Below are 8,917 nucleotides of genomic sequence, written 5' to 3'. Positions count from 1 at the left end.
AACCAACAGATCCATGAGAGCTAATAAAATGGTGGTTGTTTTCAGCTGCTAATTCTGGGGTGATTTGTTTAATAGTAATTGATAACAAAAACAGTCCCTGAAGTCCTACTAAACATAAGGATGGAAATAACCATTGATCTGTTTATTGCATAAATAATGGTTATATATGTAAATGAACAGGATATATCGATCAGGATTCTTTTGGGAGCTAGTGATAGAAACCCAAGTCAAACTGTTTAGGGAAAATGTGGAAATTTTTGGCTAATGAAACCCAAAGAAGAGTTAACTCATCCAACTGTGGGAATATCAGGAATGATGTTTAAGTATTTAAATAAATTTTCTCTCCATCTCTCATTTCTACTTTCTTCTCTGTGCTGGCTTTATTCCTATTCACCACAGACTAGCATTGTCTACATGGTAGGAAACAGGACTATGAACAAATCCCCGATTTCACACTTAAAAATTCTACTATTAGAGGAAGACTACTTCTTTTTCTTAGGTGCAGTTTGAAAAATCTCAGGGCTAGAATCTGATTGGCCAAGCTTAGGTCAATCACTATCCTTGAGCCAATCAGCTGTGGCTGAGTGAAGAAAGGGAGGGAGGATAGGCAAATCATGTAAGAAAATACAGGTTCTCAAATAGCCATGTGGAGAGGTAAAGATGGGTATCAGTTAACTTTTGTTATTTTAGAAACCATCCCCAAACAGCAACCGTTTTATTTGCTCACAATTCTGCTGGTCAAATGGACATTTTGTCTTTCTGGGCCTGCTAAGTTGGGCCTGGATAGTCTAGGATGACCTCACTCAGTTGTCTACTGGTTGGTAGGCTGATTGGTTTCGGGGTTGGGGGAGGAGTAGTGGGAGGCAGTTCACTCACACATCTGGTACTTGTTTTGATATCAGCTGGGGTGACAGGATGACTTGGTCATATGTCATTCATCATCCAACAGGTTAGTCTGGGCTTGTTTTACTTGATGGTAGAAGAGGCTCCCAGCACCAGAGGTAAGCCCCATTGCAATGTACTTTTCAAGCCTCTGTTTGCATCCTATTTGCCATATAACATTGAACAAAGAAAGTTACATAGCCAAGTCCAGATTCAAAACACACAAAAAAATTGACTCCATCTCTTGATGGGAAAAGTTACAGTACACTGAGACTGTTTTTTTCCCAATAAATCATTGTGTGTGTGTGTGTGTGTGTGTGTGTGTGTGTGTGTGTAGGTGGGGTGGGGGGGTGATGGGGTGAGGTGATGGTAGAGATTTTCAAGGGGGAATGCTGCAGACAAGCCAGCTAGTGTTGATAATATAAATGAACTGAATTCCCTATAATTATTTTGAAACTTCCACTTGCCCTTAGCAATAAATGCACAACCACAATGATGGGGGTATGTAAAGCTATAGAGATACAATGGAATGAGATCATGTATGTAAATGACCAGTTGAGTCCTCCCAGTTTGCCTCAGATGGTCGTGAAAGGTTAGTTAGCCATTTCCTGGTCTCTGCATATTTCCATTATGAACATTGCCCCAGGTTTTGTTTTAGAAGCCCTGGCAGCTTCTGAAAACCAACTGTTTCATTGGAATATGTTGTGCAAATGAGATCCTGCTGTCTGCTAGTCATAAATGTGTCGTTTCCAAGAATGGGCCCTCCAAAACAGTAGGTTTTAATGCTCTTTGGTTAAAAATAACTACAAAAGACTAGAATTGTTGTTTCCATCAATTACTGGATAGATGAATCTAGAACAAAGACCAAATGCATCAGCAATTTGGCCTCTTAGAATTTTTGCTTGGGGGTATGTTTTGTTTGTTTGTTTGTTTTTAAATAAAGAGAGACATGAACTCTCAATAGAATCATTGTGTAATGACTAAGATCATGGACTGTGGAGCCAGAGTTCAGGGTTCAAATTCTGACTTTTCCACTCACTGTGACCTCAGACAAATTAGTTAGCCTATCTGTGCCTCGGCTTTCTTATCTTTAAGTGGGATGCAATAATGTAATCTACCCCTTATAATTGTTACTTGGACTAAATGAGTTAATATTTCTGAAGTTCTGAGCCCTGCTTGGGATAGAACCAATGAGGCACAATCTGAAGCCTTCTTAGAGTTGCTGGTGTGTCATGAGGACGATTATTTGTGTCCCTAGGCATCATCAAAAAGACTATCACCAGGACTTCCCTGGTGGCGCAGTGGTTAAGAATCTGTCTGTCAATGCAGGGGACACAGGTTCAAGCCCTGGTCCAGGAAGATCCCTCATGCCGTGGAGCAACTAAGCCCGTGTGCCACAACTACTGATCCTGCACTCTAGGGCCTGAAAGCCACAGCTACTGAGCCTGTGCACCACCACTACTGAAGCCCACACACCTAGAGCCCATGCTCCGCAACAAAAGAAACCACCACAATGAGAAGCCTGCACAATACAACGAAGAGTAGTCCCTGCTCGCCGCAACTAGAAAACCCGCAGGCAGCAACGAAGACCCAACACAGCCATAAATAAATAAATAAATAAATTTAAAGAAATTACATAGATATTGAAAAAAAAAAGACTGTCACCTTTTTTCTTCCTGATTGACAGCAGCAGCAGCAGCTCAGGGAGAGGAGGGTAGTGGAACAGTTCTCAGCCTATTTGCAAATCGCTATCTGCTATATAAGGCTAGGGGGAAGAGGTGGACAGTGTCAATACTGTGGTTTAGGGAATGTCAGAGGATTTCAGTCATCAACTTTCTCAGTTTCCTCTTCCCATAAGCTGTGTTTTTGAGTGACATCAAGCATTAATAAACTGTTATGAAATCACAGTCTGTATCCATCAACCCACACACATGTAAGCCAGCTTTGGCTTTCTTGAGCTATCCATCAAAAAAGTAGTTACATTCAAAAGAATAAGTAGCTGACATTAAAAAGAATAAGTATCTGATATAATTATTCAAGAGACTTTATTAAATAAGCCAATTCTCTACTTCACATTCTTTAAAAGAATTTCAAAGAACACAAGGTAAGTTTAAATGATTCTACAGAGAAATGAGCAAATTCCTTAGTGTCAGCATAGGAGCACTTAATTAAATCACACATATTTTGTTTAAGATTGATAAAATCATCCATCTGCTCACCCAAAATGCACATCTCAACCATCATCTCTCCTCATCATCCCTCCTGTGGACAGAGTTAACACAAATATTTGTTGAATGAAAGAATGAATGGCTTCCTCCATATAACTAACCTCACAAAACACTTTATCAGGAACAATTACTCCCTGAACTCCGAGTCTACAGATTTTTTTTTTTTTAATTTTTGGCTGTATCGGATGTTCATTGCTGTGCACGGGCTTTCTCTAGTTGGGGCGAGCGGGGGCTACTCTTCGTTGTGGTGCCAGCTTCTCATTGCAGTGGCTTCTCTTGTTACAGAGCACAGACTCTAGGCGTGCATGCTTCAGTAGTTGTGGCACCCTGCCTCAGTAGTTGTGGCTCGTGGGCTCCAGAGTACAGGCTCAGTAGTTTTGGTGCATGGGCTTAGTTGCTCTGAGGCCTGTGGGATCTTCCCAGACCAGGGTTTGAACCTGTGTCCCCTGCATTGGTAGGCGGATTCTTAACCACTGCACCACCAGGGAAGCCCCTACAGATATTCTTGAAGGGTGGACAGAGTGGAAGGGAGATTTAACCTAGCAAAATAGATCCAAAAACTATCTCAGGAAAGTGCTCTATTCCAACAGATCTGTAATCACTAATATTCTAAGGATGGGGAAACCTCAGAAAAGTGAAAATAAGTATTTTTTTTTCTACTGAATAGCTATCATCATTTGTAACCTCACTGTCTTTGTCTTTTGGTTCTATCCCTCTCCCCTTCGCCCCTCAGAAAAGGAGTTTCCCTCATGCTTTGTTGCCTCACTGACCACATCTTACAAAAATAATTTTTAAGAAAAACTAAGTGTATCCTTTTAAATAAGATTTCTTTCTGGGTTCTGTGAGGTTTCATGAAATCTCTATAGCATTGAGCTCTGATCACATGAATTTCTTTTCTGGAAAAGATGAATTGCATTGGAGGAAGAAGGAAAGGCTAGCTCTAGACTCAATTAATGGGGTTGAGACTTTTGTTATTTTTAAGAAATAAGCTGTTGCAAAAACAGTAAGATTCAGGCATCTTGTTAAGGTTATTGCATTTGCTGGTGAGAATGTATCTTTCTACATTTGTGTCTAACCTGAGTGCTCCAGTAGCTATCACTGCTCACAGACTGCTCCAAGCTTGATAGCACAAAACAACCACCATTTTTTATAATTATGAATCCAAGGGATCAGGAATTCAGAAAGGGCACAGAGGGATATCTTGTTTCTGCTCCATAGGGCTTGGGGCCCCATCGGGGAAGATTCAAACATAAGGGAGTGACTTGACATTTTGAAGTTGACATTATTTGGGGCTTTTCTTACTCACATACGTGGCAGTGCTTGTTGGCTGAGAACTCAGCTGGGCAGGGCTGGGCTGGGACACCAGCATATGGTCTGTCCTCGTCTCTGGGTTTCCTCACAACAAGAAGGCTGGGTTCTAAGAGCGAGTATCCCAAGAGAACCTGAGCAAAGCTATGCTATTCTTTATGATCTAGCCTTAGAGGTCACACAGAGTTAGTTCCACCATAGTCATGCTCACCCAGATTGAAGGGCAGGGAACACAGGCTACATCTCTTGAGGGAAGGAGTGTCAGTTACATCGTAAGAACGAGGGAGAAGAGAGATGTTAATTGTGACCATGTTTGGAAAATAGGAAAATACAAGGTGCCATACTGGGCATAAAGTGTATCTTAATTTTTCTCATATGGTAGTGTAGAGACTAAGAATATCTCTGGCCTATGAATTTGTTTGCTTAGTTTAAACAAAAATAATTAATTTTTTTTTCCTATAGACTGGTGAAGGGAAAAATATAACCCTTTGTTTATTGATAAAGAGACAAGATAAAGTGAGAATGACTGGTAAGTACACATACTTTGATAATAAAAAGTATCCTTTAAACCTGGAAATATATTAAACCTAAACTGAGAGAGGTTAGAGTGAGTGGGATGGGAAACTTGGTCAGATCAACAGCAGACTTGGGGAGAAGCTTGGGTAAAACAAAATTTGGCAAAGCCAAGAATCACTGAAGCAGGAAGTCTCTCTGAAGAATCACTTCCAAACTAACAAATGAATCCTTAGGTTAAATGTAGCACTAATGCCTAATATCCTTTTTTCCCTCCCAGAACCAAATTTTCTACCTGTTTAGAGGCTCCATGCAACCACTCTTTGCAGCTGGCTGAAAGAGAGTTTTCTGTCCCTATTTCTCCTGCTCTTCTTTCTCCTCCTGCTTTCTCTGGCACCCAACTCTATTCTAAATTCATTCTCAACTCCAAAGGGGCAAGCACCTCTGGTGAGTTGCTGGGTGATGGTGCTTTCTCAGCCCACTGCATTTCCTATAAATTTCTGCTGGTAAACGCAAACACTATAGGGGTTCCTACAATCACCTGAAAATGTGTACAGTGACAGAGCTCCTCCTTCTAAATTAATTTGGGATGTTTATAAATTGTGATATCAAGGGAATAACCCCAATAACAATGTGGTGGGTGGAATTATGGCCCTCCAAGATATCTATGTCCTTATCCCTGAGACCTCTGAATATGTTCCCTTACCTGGCAAAGGGAATTTGCAGGGGTGACTCTTCCAACCTTCTTCCTTCTCATGTCTTTCTTAGCCTAGGGAATGGTGCCAGTGTCTCCCCATTCACTCAAGCCAGAGTCATTCTAGTTTACTCTTTCCTCCCTTACAGGTACTATAGGTGAATGGCTTAATTCCCAAAAACTTTCTCTTCTATGGAGAGAAACACTTTCTAACACTCCAATAAATAGAAATCCACAAGTGGTTTTGCAAAAACTTTTGCTTTCTTGTTAAAAGGAACACACTCCAGGGACTTCCCTGGTGGTGCAGTGGTTAAGAATCTGCCTTCAAATGCAAGGGACAAAGGTTTGATCCCTGGTCCAGGAAGATCCCACATGCCATGGAGCAACTAAGCCCATGTGCCACAACTACTGAGCCTGAACTCTAGAGCCCATGAGCTGCAACTACTGAGCCCACACGCCTAGAGCCTGTGCTCTGCAACAAGATAAGCCACCACAATGAGAAGTCCATGCACTGCAGAAAAGAGTAGTCCCTGCTCTTTGCAACTAGAGAAAGCCTGCAGCCAAGAAAACAAGTAAAAAATAATAAAGTGATAAAACAATCTTTAAAAAAAAACCAAAGGAACACACCCTGTCTTTCTTATTTCCTCCTTCTGTCCCTGAACACAGACAAGATATCTGGAGAGGCAGCAACCATCTTGTGACTATGAGGTGACAAATATTAAGGAAAGGCCAAGAGAATCACAAGGACACCAACCTTGGTATTGCTGAATCACCGAATTGATATTGTTGAATTAAAGGTGGCAGTGGCCTCAGTGTAGACTTCTTGTTATAAAAGAAAAATAAACTCCTCTTTTGTAAAGCCATGTTACTTGCAATCAAAAGAATTCCTGACACACCTTCATACCCTAATCCAATCAGTCATCACATCCTCTGCACTCTACCTCCCGAGGTTTTCTCTCATATACTTCATTCTATCCCTGCTGTCTCTGCCTTAGTTCACACGCCTATGGAGCCACCTCATTAACCTCCCTACTGGCTTCCTTGACGCTAATCTTTTCTCCAACCTATTCCTGTTTATTGCTAGAACTTGAATCATTCAGAGATCTCCAATTTCCCATCATGTAAAGTCTTAATTACTTAGAATGGCCTCCAGTGATTTTTTTGATCTGGCCCCTACATATCTCCCCATGACTCAGGCAGTCTAGGCTGAGGCCCAAGGCTTTGTATTTCTAACAAGCTCTCTGATGATGCTGATGTTACCATCATCAACAAAAAGTGGACAAACCACTTTTTGAGTAGCACTGGTGCAGGGTACTTTTCCTTCAGAGCATTTACTTCATTTTGTAATGATAGATTCTTTTTTAAAATTGTATTTTTAATTAATTAATTTATTTATTTAGTTGCACTAGATCTTAGTTGTGGCAGGTGGGCTCCTTAGTTGTGGCTCACCAGTTCCTTAGTTGCAGCTTTCTGACTCCTTAGTTGTGGTGTGCAAACTCTTAGTTGCGGCATGCATGTGGGATCTAGTTCCCTGACCAGAGACTGAACCCAGGCCCCCTGCATTGGGAGCTGAGAGTCTTAACTGTTGTGTCACCAGGGAGGCCCCAGGTTCTTTCATTCCTTAATTCAGTGGTTCTCAAACATTAGTGTCCCTCAAAATCCTCTGGAGGGCTTGTTAAAACACAGAATGCTGGCTTCCACCCCAGAATTTCTGATTCAGTAGATTTAGGGTAGAATTTGCATTTCTAACAAGTTCCCAGCTGATGCTGAGAACTTGAGAACCACTGCCTTAGTACAGGGTTTCTCATCCTTCTTTCGATTGATATTTTGAGCCAGATAATTCTTTACTATGGAGAGGTTGTTCTGTGTATTATAGGACATTTAACAGCATTCCTGGCCTCTACTTACTGGATGCCAGTAGCAACTCCTCCATTTGTGACAAAAATGTCTCCAGACATTCTCAAATGTCCCCTGGAAGGCAAAATTGCCCCTCGTTGGAAACACTATCTTGGAGTGACTATTTGATCTATATCCATCTCCTTTAATCTCTAAGTTTCACAAAAGCAGAGCCTGTTTCTTGTATTCCCATTGCCTACTGTAGGCACTCAACAAATGAATGAATCTAATTCCAACCGAGTTTAAGACACTTTAATGCTTCTTCTTTTGTGCAATCCCTTTCTTGATCACCAAAAAGTATGAAAAGAAATATTCCTGCTGCCACCCTACCCTGAACAGCAAGGACATGCTGGTCAAGTTTCCTTTGACCAGGAACATAGAAGTTGAAGACATTCCCCAGTCTCCAACTTTTGTTTAGAAGGGGTGGTCCATTGGGGCATTATATCGATTGTCCCAGAGAGGGAAGAGAAAGAGATTTTCTTTTTCCAGGATAAGATGGAGGATGATGTTGGATTTCCCACTCTGACCACATTAAACTCCACCTTCCCATTGGGAGAAGAAGAGGAGGTGGAGCCAGCCCCTGTCCATGCGAGATTTCCCAAGAGGTGGCAGGACCTCAATGGGACAGATTTGTGTGGATGGACATCTATGGAGGATGGAGTGGTAGTGAGGATCTCAGCCAATAAGCCTGGGGTCACCAAGCTGCTCCCTGGCCTATCCAGAATGGCAGCGCTCAATCGGTAATGACTATGTTTCCAGTCTTTTTCTGTACTTTTATAGTATATCCATACTTTAGCAGTGACATTCTAGACATAATATCTTAACCAAAAGCACAAGTCAATAATGAGAATTTTATGAACCATGATAGGCTTCTAGAAAGAGGATTCTTTTGGTCAGAACACTGCTCCTCTCCCAAAATAGCATCATATAGAGGGCTACATATGACATCAAAATGCAGGTGGTCCAGTAGTAGAGATAGAGAGGTTAGGATTCAGAACCCTGTCAGGCAGCAGGTAGGAGTTGGGGAGCTTGCAGAATTGATATCAGTCTGTTCCTGCTCATGCATGTTTGACTTCCTCTGACTTCCTCCTCCTGCCACGTATCACTAAATCTTGGGCAGCTTGGTGAGCTTGCACTGCTCCAGCCAGAGTAATTAGGGAATAAATTGTTCCATGCTGGGTTGCCTTAGACCACAAACATCTTGCTCTATGTGACGGCCAGGTCTTCAGGTCAGGTTTTGTGAATGCCAGAGGGTAGTTGAAGACTTGTTCATTTACCTGTGAAGAGATTAACAATCATTGTGTTTTCAGGACTGTGAGAAAGAAATTCTCACAGGCTGTGTAGTGGAGCAGAACTTTCTGGTTCACTGAGAGTGTGGGTGTGATTTTATGGTACT

Source organism: Grampus griseus (genome assembly GCF_964374135.1).
Source record: "Grampus griseus genome assembly, chromosome: 14".
NCBI lineage: Eukaryota > Metazoa > Chordata > Mammalia > Artiodactyla > Delphinidae > Grampus > Grampus griseus.
Note: the sequence above shows the minus strand (reverse complement) of the source record.